Below are 13,408 nucleotides of genomic sequence, written 5' to 3' on the forward strand. Positions count from 1 at the left end.
GTGTGTGTGTGTGTGTGTGTGTGTGTGTGTGTGTGTGTGTGTGTGTGGGTGTGTGTGTGGGTGTGTGGGTGTGTGTGGGTGTGTGTGTGTGTGTGGGTGTGTGTGTGTGTGTGTGTTTGTGTCTGTCTGTGTGTCTGTGTGTGTGTGTGTGTGTGTGTCATTATTTACTTATTTATTATCGAGTTCATAGATTTTCGCGATTGTTACACATAGAAAATGAAACTATTTTTCAGGATTTCAATCGCGTATATTTGTTTTTTCAAACAAACCGACGTTTCGGGCCCTTTACAGGTCATTTCAACCTTACATATCATTTTGTTTATATAGCATTTCCAATATCAAATTGTTTGCAGATTTCTTTCAGACAGTGATTATTGATGTAGTTTGAAAATTTATTGTGTTCACTGTACGGATACATAATTGTGTAATAGTATTGTATGCAATCGTTGCATAGTGAGGGTTCTTAAAGTCGAGTACGATGTTTAGGCCATGAGGTATTGCCGAAATTTTAAGATCTAATTATGCGTACAATACTTTTTCTACGAATAAATAAAATAATTACACAAAACCATACATTTTTTAAATAAATTTTAACCCATTTATTAGTGTAGGCAAAGGTTCCACCAGAGAGCCTCTCGAGATATTTAGACGAAAACCAAACAAACGCTACAAAACAAAAAACCATAGAGATAAAATAAAACTGGCCAACTATCGCATTTATTTTGACCAATGCATTTATTTTTTTAAAACGATTTATTTTAGGTCAATTTAACCAATCAGGACTGCCTCCTGATTGGTTAAATTGACCTAATTATAAATAATTGACCTAGGTTGGATATAGAGTTTGAGTAGCGTCTTATTTAATATTTGTATTAGCAAAAATACGACGTTCTTTTTTTAAAACTCATAATTCTGTCTACATAACTTTAATGAAATTTTTGAACTCAGTGACGAGTACCACAGACTATAGAATTTTTATTCAGAACTAAAAGAGCGCCTTTATGGTATAGTATATGGAATTATAATTGACAGATTAAAGTACAGGAGTACAAAAAAATGTTTTCAAATTAAATGATCCTAAAGTTTATTGTTTTCAATAGTCATATTGTAGACAATTACATCAACGGTCTCCCTCTGAATATATCATAAAGAGACAAGAACTTATTGTTTTACCTTTAACGCAAATAACTCAGTTAACTTTAACTTCGAGTATCGTAACCCCTAAAAAGAATGTTCCAGGCCACGTGCCGTAAGCATTTTGTAGTTTGTTATTCATTCGATAGTACAGTAGATGTGTCGATCCAATAGCGAAATCCATAGCCATACAGCATGTACGGACAACGGCACACCAGACTACACATTTTTGTTCGAAAATCGCCTTTTGTGCAACGGAACAAGATACGTCAATGTGTAGCTAGATGTGCTGGCGTGTGTACATACCAATGACTTTAATATTTAAATCACGTAAAAGACTTGTACCAAATTAGTATCGAAGCTGGTACTTTATTGCCAGAAAAAATTTACCAGATTCAACTTTTTTGCTAGATACAAGCTTGAAATAAAGAACTTAGCAGTATAATACTGGGACCTGCATTTTTATAAAAAAATTTTAAACAAAAGTGTGGTAGACATGTTTAAATAATTATCAGCACCACTACGATACTAAAAAAATTCAAAAAGCACCAACACATAAACGCTAAATTATTTAAAAACGTCATAAACTTGATTAAGATTGATAGTTAATTTATTTTTTACATCCTCTTCTTCTTCTTTATAATAGATAGATTGATAAAACGGTTATTGTCTTGCATCACACACACAACAATATAATAGAGTAAATTGATTAAAAGAGACACACAGAAATCAAAATTTTAAAAAAAAGCATAAAAATATACTCGTAATACTAACCTAATTATCAACAGCTTGTGTGTGCTAAAGCAAGCCAAATAGGTCGTGGCTCAGTGCAAAATTTGCTCAACAGCAAGGCACTGTAATAATGTTATAGCTTCATCGATACCATCGATGATTCCGCCAATGTCGAGTTAGGGAAAACACTTTTCCATCCTATATCATTGGTTGTAACAATAATATCGCATGTAATCGCATCGCAATCGCAAGTAAAAAAAATTGTTTTTAATTCAGAATTTTAAGATTTTGAGAGGTCTTTACAAAACACCAATTATTACATATATGTATATTACAAATGTGGTTAACTTTTCCATTTATTTTAGTACCACTTAGAGAACAACTCTTTTGTGTATATTTAGTTGAGGAGAACATTTATTTGACGAAACCTGCAAGTCGTAGAAAGTAGCTAGTCACGGACTAGCGATGGAACGAGTTGTATTTGTTTCAACTCGAGCTACTTGAGTTGACGTGACTGCTAACTCGAGTTGCAACTCGAGTTAGCTCGACTCGATGTATGACAGAGCAACCGCGAGTCGCGAGTACAACCCGAACCGACGATTCACCGAGTTGGACACGACCGGCGGCGAGTGCCGACCGCGACTCGAGCGTGCTCCGAAAGTCGCTGAACCGACCGAGAGAGAACGAATTGCCGACGCGCTGCTGTATGAATGAAGTATTCGACTCGACGGAAACCGAACCGAGCTAGCTCGAGTTACATAACTCGACTCGCCCATCGCTGGCGAATCGAGCGTGCTCCGAAGGTCACAGAACCGATCGAGTCGGTTCGGCGGTGCGGGTACCGAGTTAGCTCAAGTTCCGAGTTGACTCGTTGTAGGAGTAACTCGAGTTAATTTAGTTAAATAACTCGACTCGCCCATCGCTATAACGGACTACGACCTAAACACACTTCGAGGCGACACGTGCCCAGCAGTCACCCTGAGACATATTGAAAATCCCATGTGCCTCTAATTTCACCAGCATCCTTGGCGGCAGAAATAAGTAAAGTGGCAGTACTTCCCTATAAAACTCTACTTCAGTATAAAAATTTCGTTATTTTTCCTAATACCACTATTTTTCAAAATCTACAAAATATGGTATATTGTGTTTAAACAATAAAGTTACTTAAAGTTTGAAATAAGAGAGTTTATGAACTCGTTTAATTTTTTAAATACATTTACACAACATAATCAATGACAGACTGGTAAACTTAGACTCGAGACACTCGATATTAGCGTCTAGTTTGTGTCTACAGAATGTTTCACTTTGGTTAATGTGCATTTAAATAGGATCAAAGTTCGTTTGTGTACAGCGAACCCGGATGAGTGTCCTCTTAACCTCTGCTTTGTGTTCGTTTTATTAGCTTATATATTGTTCGTTTCAGCCGTTCAACTGGCGGCACTTTGATACTGTTACAACTAAACGTGGTCAGAATGCACAATCCTTTTCAATATTATTCAATGTTTCGCAATTCCAAGCTATAAACTATTTACAATCAACGCTGTAAACAGGCAAAGCAGTTGAAGTGTCATATCGATGTATTGGGGATGGATGGAAGTTAGTGTACAGCAAGTACATCATGACATGGATCGACCATTCCACATTACAGGAAATAAGGTAGTACGTATAATATAGTAAGAAGTTACGTATAAGAGAGTAAGTTTCAGGGGGCCTACCACAACCTCTTAAAACAATGTTACTTTAACCTTACATTGACTTTTCGTACCATAAAGCGCTTAAAGTAAGCTTATTTGTAATGTTAAAACTATGATGTTTTATTGACCCCTTTGTGACTATTCATTCACTCAGTTCGTACCATTAAAGTAATATTGCTCTTATGTCAAATTTAGCAATTTTAAAATAGTTACACGGATGCAATGGAAACAATATTGTTTTCAGTTTCATTGTCTTAATATTGATTTGTAATGATTAAAAGTGAAGATGAACTTATTTATTAACATATATCTCTTCAAAATTTTGTTCATTTTTTATTTAATAGCACATAGGAAATAATTTCTCCTGAAATAAAAATACACGATGTTTATTTCTAAATTAAATTATGACAGCGCCATCTATATGCTCCTTGGCGAAGCTAACAGTTGACACTAGACTATAGTTCCGAACACAACGTGACTATCAAGACTCAGCTTGGGTTATTTATTTTTCTTCATGAAAATGAGGAATAATTATTGAAAACAACGTAATTTTAATAGATTTTATTATTACATACTTTTCTTTTCTTAACAGTCAAAATTCTTTGAATGTAACATCATTAAGTACTTAAACATTATACTACGTTAAGACGGTTCAAAACATCAAAAAAGGAAGAGATGGCATTATATAGTTCACGTAGCGTTATCTCTTTCCTATTTTTAGTAAGGAATAGACAATATTGAGAAATCATTCGTTCTTTCCATTGACTTACAAATAGTTCTTTCACCCACTTTTGCAATAATACATTACTTGGTTGACAGGTTCGTCATGATACGAATATGAGTAATATTACAATAAGCTTATTTTAAGCTTACATTGAAATAAGATTGTTTTTGGAAAGGTCACGGTAGGCCCCCAGGTTAGTTCACTCTACCTAATTTAGATGGCAATTTTTATTATTTAAATATTCTAGAGTATTATCTTGAAGTATTATCACATATTCGAGTATATAACCTTAAATATTATTTAATATTTCATAATAATACACTCGAATACTTAAACAATAAAAATTGCCACCGAAATTATGTAACCTGAATATTACGCAATAATATCAACCTATACCAAAACAGGCTAGTGATTTGTCCAAGACAAATACCGTATGTTTCTTATACTAGAGTTATATTTAAAATTGAATGAATAAATTAAAGATAATGGCTGCTCTTATGGTTGAATTCTCTATGATTCCACGAGAACAGTTTTCTTGGATTTACATGTATTTGCTTGGTCAAAAATAACCGTAGTCAGATCTTTATTAATTTACTTACTTCATGAAATGTACATCATATGCTCGCGTCTTTTTTACCTCTCGTATTAGACAATACGACTCGTAATAATCGCATGTCTTTGAACAGCTTTTAAATATGTTAAGAAAATAACTGAGTAAGCAGACATACATAGGTTATTTTCCACCTAACTTCAACCATCGTACTGATCATTTGAAATTGGAAAAAGATTTTATCAAACGCCGAATCACAGTTTTGTTCTGTGTTTTCTAGCGCAATGAAACAGGAAAAAAACGCCCTTATGAGTCATCATGTAAATTGGGTGATATATTTTTAGCGTAATATTCATTGCACAGCGAAATGAGATATTCTCATTCGACTGAGTTCTGATCCCGCTGAGCTGACATGCTCTGTTAAATATAAAAAAAACCTTAATTACCATTGCTACTGCCTGCTTTTGTATATACATATAAGATTGACTGTTTATTACACAGAAATGTGGGCGAATAAGCACAGTTGATTTTAAAATTTATTTTTAATAATGTGCCTGACAACCATGCCAAATGCTGGGTCTCAAATTAGGAAATTACCTGTACTTTGAGTAACAGATTAACGGAATTCACTCTGGGGCACTTCCCAGAACAATCAGATCTAAACTAATTTAGAAGTTCATTTCCCAGATTGATCCTACCGGGAATCTAACCCAGGAGATCCGCATCCAGCGCCCACAGTGTACACCGTTAAGCCACTAAGGTCATCAAATACAAAAATGACGTTATATCAATACATTCCACATTATTCCCATCTTGAACCAAAGAGATTTTAGTGTAGTGACTTAATTTTGCGTCTCTCGCAAATATTAGAATATCTAATTGTACACGCAAATAAAGATGCAGTCAAAAACATAATATGCAACTAATTTCATACGATAATAAAGGAATTTGTCCAAGCGACCTGTAGTATGCGAAGTACATCTTGATGATCTTCAGTAATATTATACTTAGAAGAAACTTATATGTTACAGATCTATAAAGTAATTACACGTTCATTACTAAGTAATATACAATTACAATCAAAGGTTAGTTTCATTACTTTCATTTACTGAATAATGTATAACTGCCATCAAATACCCCTTAGGTAAATTAAACTTCAATTTAATTATTTATTAATTTTAGTAGCACTATGGGTAATTTGGAACGTAATGTAATAAACGCTAAAATAGTAATCCAGGCACTTACAATCATGAATACGTGTACCATATCATGCCACATCATATATAGTAAAATGATAAATATTTTTTTATTATAAGTTTAAATTTCGGGTTCTAAGTTTTAAAATATTTACATATACAAGACTTATAATGTTATAACCGTGTGAACCAATCAGATACGTAACTGTGTTTACGATTTTCTAATAATATGAATATAATTTAAATAGAATAATAATGATTGCCTCATTCCCTTGACTTTGAACGTAAAAACAATACTTTCATGGGGAAAAAACATCAACTGCTATAAATCTTCTTCACGCACGAAAGTTTTCATAATATACAGCGAATGTTTTACAAAAATAACTTTTGCTCGAGCAGGTTACAGAAACTACAAAATAATAACCCTTACAAATACAGTTTACGAAGTAGTTCACATATTTGTTTACTTTTGAAGCAATCTAATAAAACGCGGTTAAAGTAATCGATATAGCGTGGCAACACATACTCAAAAAACACTTGCTTACGTCTACAAATACTTAAAATTACACATTGAAGAAACTTTATGAAATTTCAAATAAACCAAATTCAACAGTAACAATAAGCATATTTACTGTGGAAATTGTATTTCTATCGAACACATGCTTCGTAGCCACGTGCGCGTGTTTAAATAAAACGTTCAATATCATTCTGATAATGTGATCAAGATAGTGTGACACCTGGCCGAGCCTTTCCTAGGTACTGTTAATATCATATGGTGGAATTCCGTACGACAATGTATCGCTACGAAGCTGCTACGAATCTCCGAGCTACGACCTACGACTTCATTAAAATAGCATTTATAAACACATAATGTAGCGGAATCACCGCAATCTGTAAATATGTATTTACTGTGGAGTGAAGACGTTATCTATTCAAATTGTTTTGAATCGGTAATTTTATTTCAATAAAACGCGATATCGACGGGCTAAAAACTCTAAATCAGCGAATCTTTAATTCACTTTCAAAAAACTAAAGTAAATGGAGAGATTCTTCAAACCCTTTTTATCCACAGTATATCAAGTTTCAAATCTCGTCCATACCTTCTGAAACCAATCTCTGAAACCAATATATTTCCACGCAATATTTCAAGTTCTACTAAGAATTATGAGTCGGTAGGTTTTGCTTTTATACAGATAAGCTTCGGTAAATGCTATAAGTCTTCTTAGTATTTGGGACTTGTTCGTGTTATGATATCTCTGAATGGGTAAATTATGACCTACCTATCTACACTTGTATTCAAATCGAAAAAAAGTGTTCATAAATTATAAAATAAATACGTGGTACAATTATTTAATATTATGGTTTGTTTTAAGTGTATAATTAAAATATTTAAAAGTCATTAAATGAAAATGAAAAGACAGCGATAGCAAGAATAGGTAAACAAATTATAGTATTACATTTATCCACAAATAAACAAACATAGAGTAACAAGCTTTTTAACAGAATATTCACAAATGTTACCTTTCAATCATACAATCCTTTCTTTGTTCACTTCATAATTTAAATTTGTTCACTTAAAAGTGTCCAGTTCGAGATTCAAAGCTAAAGGAATTGAAGTCTTAATGACAGAACAGTTGCATTCAAAAGTTTCTGGTCAATTCGCGAAGTGCAGTAGTAGACAGTCACAGCAGCGGTGTCTGAGCTGTAGTGATGACGGCGCGATGAGGCCCGTGACCGACAAGCTCAGTACAAAGGAGCGTAATACCGGCGGGCCCCCGCCCGGACCATACCGGCGCTCCCCACGCCTACCGTTTCCCGACTGACGTTGGACTACACGACACATCTGCATTTAAGAAGCCGCTATCGTTATGCGACTAATCGATTGGTCGGAGCAAGTGGAACTGTCTACCATCCCGCTCCGCGAGTTCTCTCCCTCGCGCGGTTCGCGCAAGCGTATTGCCGTGTCATTCTCTTTTAAAACTGACGGAAAGTAAATAAACTCCCACGAACTGTTTCTGAAGAAACCGAACATGCAGTGGAACTTGAAAATTTATTTCAAATATACGTAAACCGGGCCGAAAAAAGGCACGACTATTTTTAATCTATAATAAAAGTAAGAGGGCGCAGTTTTAGTGGCTTTGTAACAAGGAAACCCGACAGCCACAGAGTCAGAACGGTGAAACGTCACTTGTTGCGCGGCGACTTTGTTCCGGTGTTGAAAGAAAAGCCACGCACGTCTTGCACGCCACTCGTAGCTTGTTATTTTACTTATAATTAATTTCAACGCATTTCTCTGACGCCATGAGCCGTGAAGGCGTGTACAGTGTTACTGTTACTGTTTTCATAACCGATAGTGTAATTGGGTTATAAAATTACCTATATTATTTACGGTTCGTCAAACCTAACTTGATATCTGATTTAGAATTTACAATGATTGTATTTTCGGTTCTTTCTTGAAAATTTGAATCTGTTATACTATTTTCAAGGTTCTTAATAGCAGTTTAAAAAAGTGATAATTTGCATAACTTGCCTGAGTAGTAGTTTATTTAATAATTATTCATTGATGACCAAATGAAAACTCATGATTAAAGAAAAATACTGAATTCTTATCCAACAAAAAAGGTCATTCCTTTGTTACTTGATTTTGCTATACTCCAATTGATGGCGTTATTCTCTCAATATACTTTAAGCAGTGAGCACCGATTTTTATTATCTCCTCTATCTAGTTCCGTATAGTGGTGAACTAGGTGATGAATCCAGTTTTGCGCATTTTCGATTTCAATAAAACTTGGCAAATAGGTATAATTCCACAAACTTGGGAAGTCGGTTTTTGTAGTACTCTGTACTGAGATTATCAAATTAACCAACCAACGTTAATGAAATTAAACCAACATTAAGTAAAGTTACCTGACTTTTGAAAAAATACTGCATTATTTTTGGTATTTTACTTGTGTATAATTATTTTTTTAACCGACTTCGAAAAAAGGAGGAGATTGTCATTCGACTGTATGTTGTTTTTTCTGTATGTATGTTACGGAATAACTTGTGAACCGAGTTTGATGATTCTTCTTTGTTGTACAGAGGGTACCTCAGTAGTGGTCCCATTTAAATTTCAAGACAATATACTATCTCTAAGGGTCGTACTCAATGCTCAAGTCAGGATTTGAGCAGACTTGAGTATGATTTCAAGCACTAGAAATGCGACCCTAATGGCAAGGAGTTGAATATGATTTTCAGTGCTCACTGCAATACTCAAGTCCTGACTTGATTATTGAGTAGAGTTCTAGAAATACGACCCTAAGTGTGGCAAATTAGGGGATGAACGATTTTTGAGGTCGGTTTTTTAGTACTCTGTACTGAGATTATGTTACTGCAAATATATTTTGACGAATACTAGAAACTCAAACCTCAAATGTTGTTCAACAACATTTTCTTAATGATTGATGTATAAAAAATGTGAGTTAACAAATTTTATATTTAGAGTAATCGTATATATCTACAAAAACGGCTTCCGCATAGCCAGCTAAACTCAGTCCAATAAATACGGCCCATGTGAAAGCCTTACCATGTTCCGGAAATGTAAAAGAGCCATTATTCTCGTAGCCAATTTAATTACAGTAAGATCGCCGAAAAAATATCACTTTGTGGGCAAGAAATTGAACGCCCCTATCTATATGTGTAATCTATATGATTGATTGAGGACCGAAAATGTGGTTACGCTAGGAGTTCTCGGGATATTCTTGCAAATATTAAAATATACGTAATTCGAGTATGTGATTTATTTTTAATCGTCTTCTTTTATTTAAGGGCCGTGGGGCTTCCTGCACCATGTTTGCCGTGTCATGGTCACCAGAAATGTGCTCTCCCGCGCCGTCGCCGTTGAATGAGACCGGGCGTAAAATCGACGTGACGAAAATTTATTTTATTTTAATGAAGTAGCATCTTCTTTGTCACTATAACTACATTCCAATACAATCATTCTGTTGAAATAAAATTAATTAAGTTTTCGTCTACGTACTCATTCTATTCATCCTAGATTGAAATGAGGAACGAATGAGGACTTTCAAACTTTATAGTACTACTAGTCTATAAGTCTACAAGGTATGTATTTATAGATTTTTTGTAACCTATAGATAAATAAATACATAAATAAAATAAAAATTAATTGCTTACTTTCAATAAAGAGTAATAAACATTGAAATTAAATACAAAGGTCAATTTATTTAGTTGTAGTGTTTTTAGCATCTTAAAAATATAAATACACTTGACTTCACGTCGATCACGCCGACGCCGCCAGTCGAAAACCGGCAGACGCCGCCGTCGCCGCCGCCACCAACGATTTTCCGATCAGCACATATCTAGTCTCCACTCAAAAATGGCGGCCTAATGCTTTCTTTGCTAGGTGCACTTACATAACGAAAGTCCAGTCCAAAGGAAATCCAGTTTTATGGACGATAAAGATTGCATTAAGATTTCTATTTCATTGTAATGTATTGGGTTGATCAAAAAGTCACCATCATCAAAGTACCTACAAATGAAAAAAATTAAAAAATACAAATCAAGTATAAATCAATAAGTATATCAGCCGTGTTGATCTACAGTTTTGGCCATTTTTCGAGTGATTTATTACGATTTTTGTTATTGTTTTGCGTTTTCGTGAATAAATATTGTTTTGGTACTATCAATATTCTACAGTTAGTGCCACCTGGCGTAGCAATAGTGGTCATTGACCCGACTTTTATCCCAAAGACGCAGTTCGACGATGACCGATAAGCGATCCCAATAAATCTGTCGCTATTTTGACATCGCTTGAGTAACATAAACAAAACCAATGACATAACTAAAAAATGTGTGAAATTGTATTGAATTGATATGGTTCATAATATCACATTTTTATTATTGTATAATTGTAATTTATCAAATTAATTATCATTTTAATGATAACCAATTTTAATGCAAAATAAACAAAACGTATTACTTTAGAATTATATACTAACTACATTTATATTTAAAATTCATTGCATAATAACATAATTCAGTTCTCATCGCTCTTTCTTTTTACTTACTTTTCACGCCAGAAACTCGTCACTTTTTAGACATTTTGTTCTTACAGCCACAATCATGCTATGTATGTACGCCTACGTTCGGTCGAGTTTCGAAAATATTCACGTTTCTATTTTAGTGTTGTTTCGTAAGTCGTTTTATTAAAGCTAGTATTTTTATTAATTTGCTTTATTTTACCAGAAACAATACTACCACTTTTGAATTTGGCAGTTATGCGTAAGGTTTAGATTTTTAACCGACTTCAAAAAAGGAGGAGGTTCTCAATTCGACTGTATGTTCTTTTTTTGTTTTTTTTTGTATGTATGTTAAGCGATAACTCCGGTATTTGTGAACCGATTTTCATGATTCTTTTTTCGTTGGAAAGGGGGTACTTCCATAGTGGTCTCATTTCATTTTGAAGGAAATCATCCACCTCAAAGGGTGGCTGTTCACGCATGAAGATTCATTTTTATAAATAACACCTAACTTTATTTTAGGAGCAATTACTTTTAGCAATTATTTAGTTGATTTTGCTATTTCATCAATTCAAGGCGCTTTTCCCTTGATATACTTTGAGTAGTGTCGTAGTGAGAACCTATTTTTATTATCTCCAGTATCAAGTCCTGTATAGTGGCGAACTAGGGGATATTTCAATGAAACTTAGCAAACAGATGTAATTCTACGTACTTTTGAGGTCGGTCTTTTTAGTACTCTGTACTGAGATTATGAAAGTGACGGTTGTACTTTGTATCTTGTTTTTTTTTTTATAATATTTATATTCTTTGAATTTTTTTGTTTGTAGATCATTTGCAAACCCTGCCACTTCTCTTAGCAAATGTGTTGATAATAGTTGAGTCATTGCAGACGAACCCTCCACTGTGAATTTCTTCCCCTTAATTTACATCATTCCAATGGGAATGTTTTTTCGTTTTAATCTTTTGTTATAACTGCAGATTGTCAACTATTTTGCCAATTCGTTAGGGTCATTTTCAAGGCTATTACGGAACTTTGAGGTGGTAGATTTAAAAAAAAAGAAAAAGGTTTCATTACTATCAAAGTATTTAAAAGGTTTACGATACCTGAGGCCATCTGTACGTCAAGGTGATTTCTGTGGTAACGGATAACACTTTCGCACGTTACTGGAAACATTGGAGAGTGTGGTTTTCTCAAATAACGTATACAGTGATAGAAAAGGGTGAATGATCGCTATTAACATGCTAAATGGCATTTAGTATAGAAAATATTCATGATTATGGTAAACTATTTGAAGTTTTGTCTCTTGCGTTATCAATCACACAGAAATAATAATATTTTTTAGAATTTCGATTTAACGGGGTCTATAGTGATTATTATGCATATGAAAACGAACAGCTTCCATACTTCAACTGGATCGGGACTGCACCAACGTAGAAGGTCATTATGAATAAGCCTGGATTAAAGTCGGGAAGCATATAAATTATAAATGTCTCTTGAAGTTTTTTTTGTTGAGGGACAAAAGTTACCACATATTATGAGAAAAAAATATATATTTAAAATTAACAATATCTAAACCCTAATAATCCCCTAAACATACTTTAAACAAAACAAAAAGATAACCCAGCAATCTGATACAATTATACACATTTAGGTATTGCAGATACTGCAGCACCATACGTATCCCAAACCTGTGTCCCAAACAATGCAACAATGCACACAGAGGCAACTCGCTGCGTTCGGCAGCGGTCGTGTTTTCCGTGTAGGATTATTATTCTACGGTCGTGTTACGTAACAAAAATGAATATAACGAGTCTAAATGAACCAGAGAGGAGTAACAATTATCTAAGCCTTCAGTGGACTAACACAGTAAAATATGTGAATTAGGTCAAGATAATTAAAATATGTTTTTTAAGTGATTAAGTCCCGAATTAAATAAGGCTGGAATAGGTGCCAAATTGATAAATTAGGCTCTTTTTAAATTAATTTCCTAATAATTATAATAGTCCAATAATCACAAAAATAAATATGATAGGTCAATGTTGCTACTAGTCCTTAAATAATTTATTGTATTGAGCAAAATTATAATTTATTAAGCACATTTCTATGAAATAAAATTTAAAGTTACGACTTCAAATTGAATAAAAAGCAATTTCTCTTTACATGCAAACATCCGTTGTTTATAAATTTTCTTCACGAAAAAATAGATAATTTAATTTCGGACAGAATGTATTGTTCACTTTTTTTAACTTATATAGTTCATAAGTTAAGTGTTATTATTGGAAAAAATAATAATTCCTTACCACCTGCGAGCTCTGCGCAGTATTACGCTCGGTTGCCTTTCAGGCGGGTTTATGCCACA

At 33.9% G+C, this 13,408-nt stretch overlaps 1 protein-coding gene across 1 annotated transcript in view; it reads right to left on the reverse strand.

The window, feature by feature from the left end:
* LOC113226979 (transmembrane and TPR repeat-containing protein CG4341) overlaps positions 1-7,820 on the reverse strand; it is a 167,227-nt gene extending 159,407 nt beyond the window's left edge. Inside the window, exon 1 of the mRNA XM_026459827.1 lies at positions 7,552-7,820. The gene's annotated coding sequence lies outside the window, so the exon portion shown is untranslated. The remainder of the gene's footprint in view (positions 1-7,551) is intronic.
* Between the last annotated feature and the right edge of the window lie 5,588 nt (positions 7,821-13,408).

Source organism: Hyposmocoma kahamanoa, unplaced genomic scaffold (genome assembly GCF_003589595.1).
Source record: "Hyposmocoma kahamanoa isolate Upper Pololo Valley unplaced genomic scaffold, ASM358959v1 202, whole genome shotgun sequence".
NCBI classification, from domain to species: domain Eukaryota; kingdom Metazoa; phylum Arthropoda; class Insecta; order Lepidoptera; family Cosmopterigidae; genus Hyposmocoma; species Hyposmocoma kahamanoa.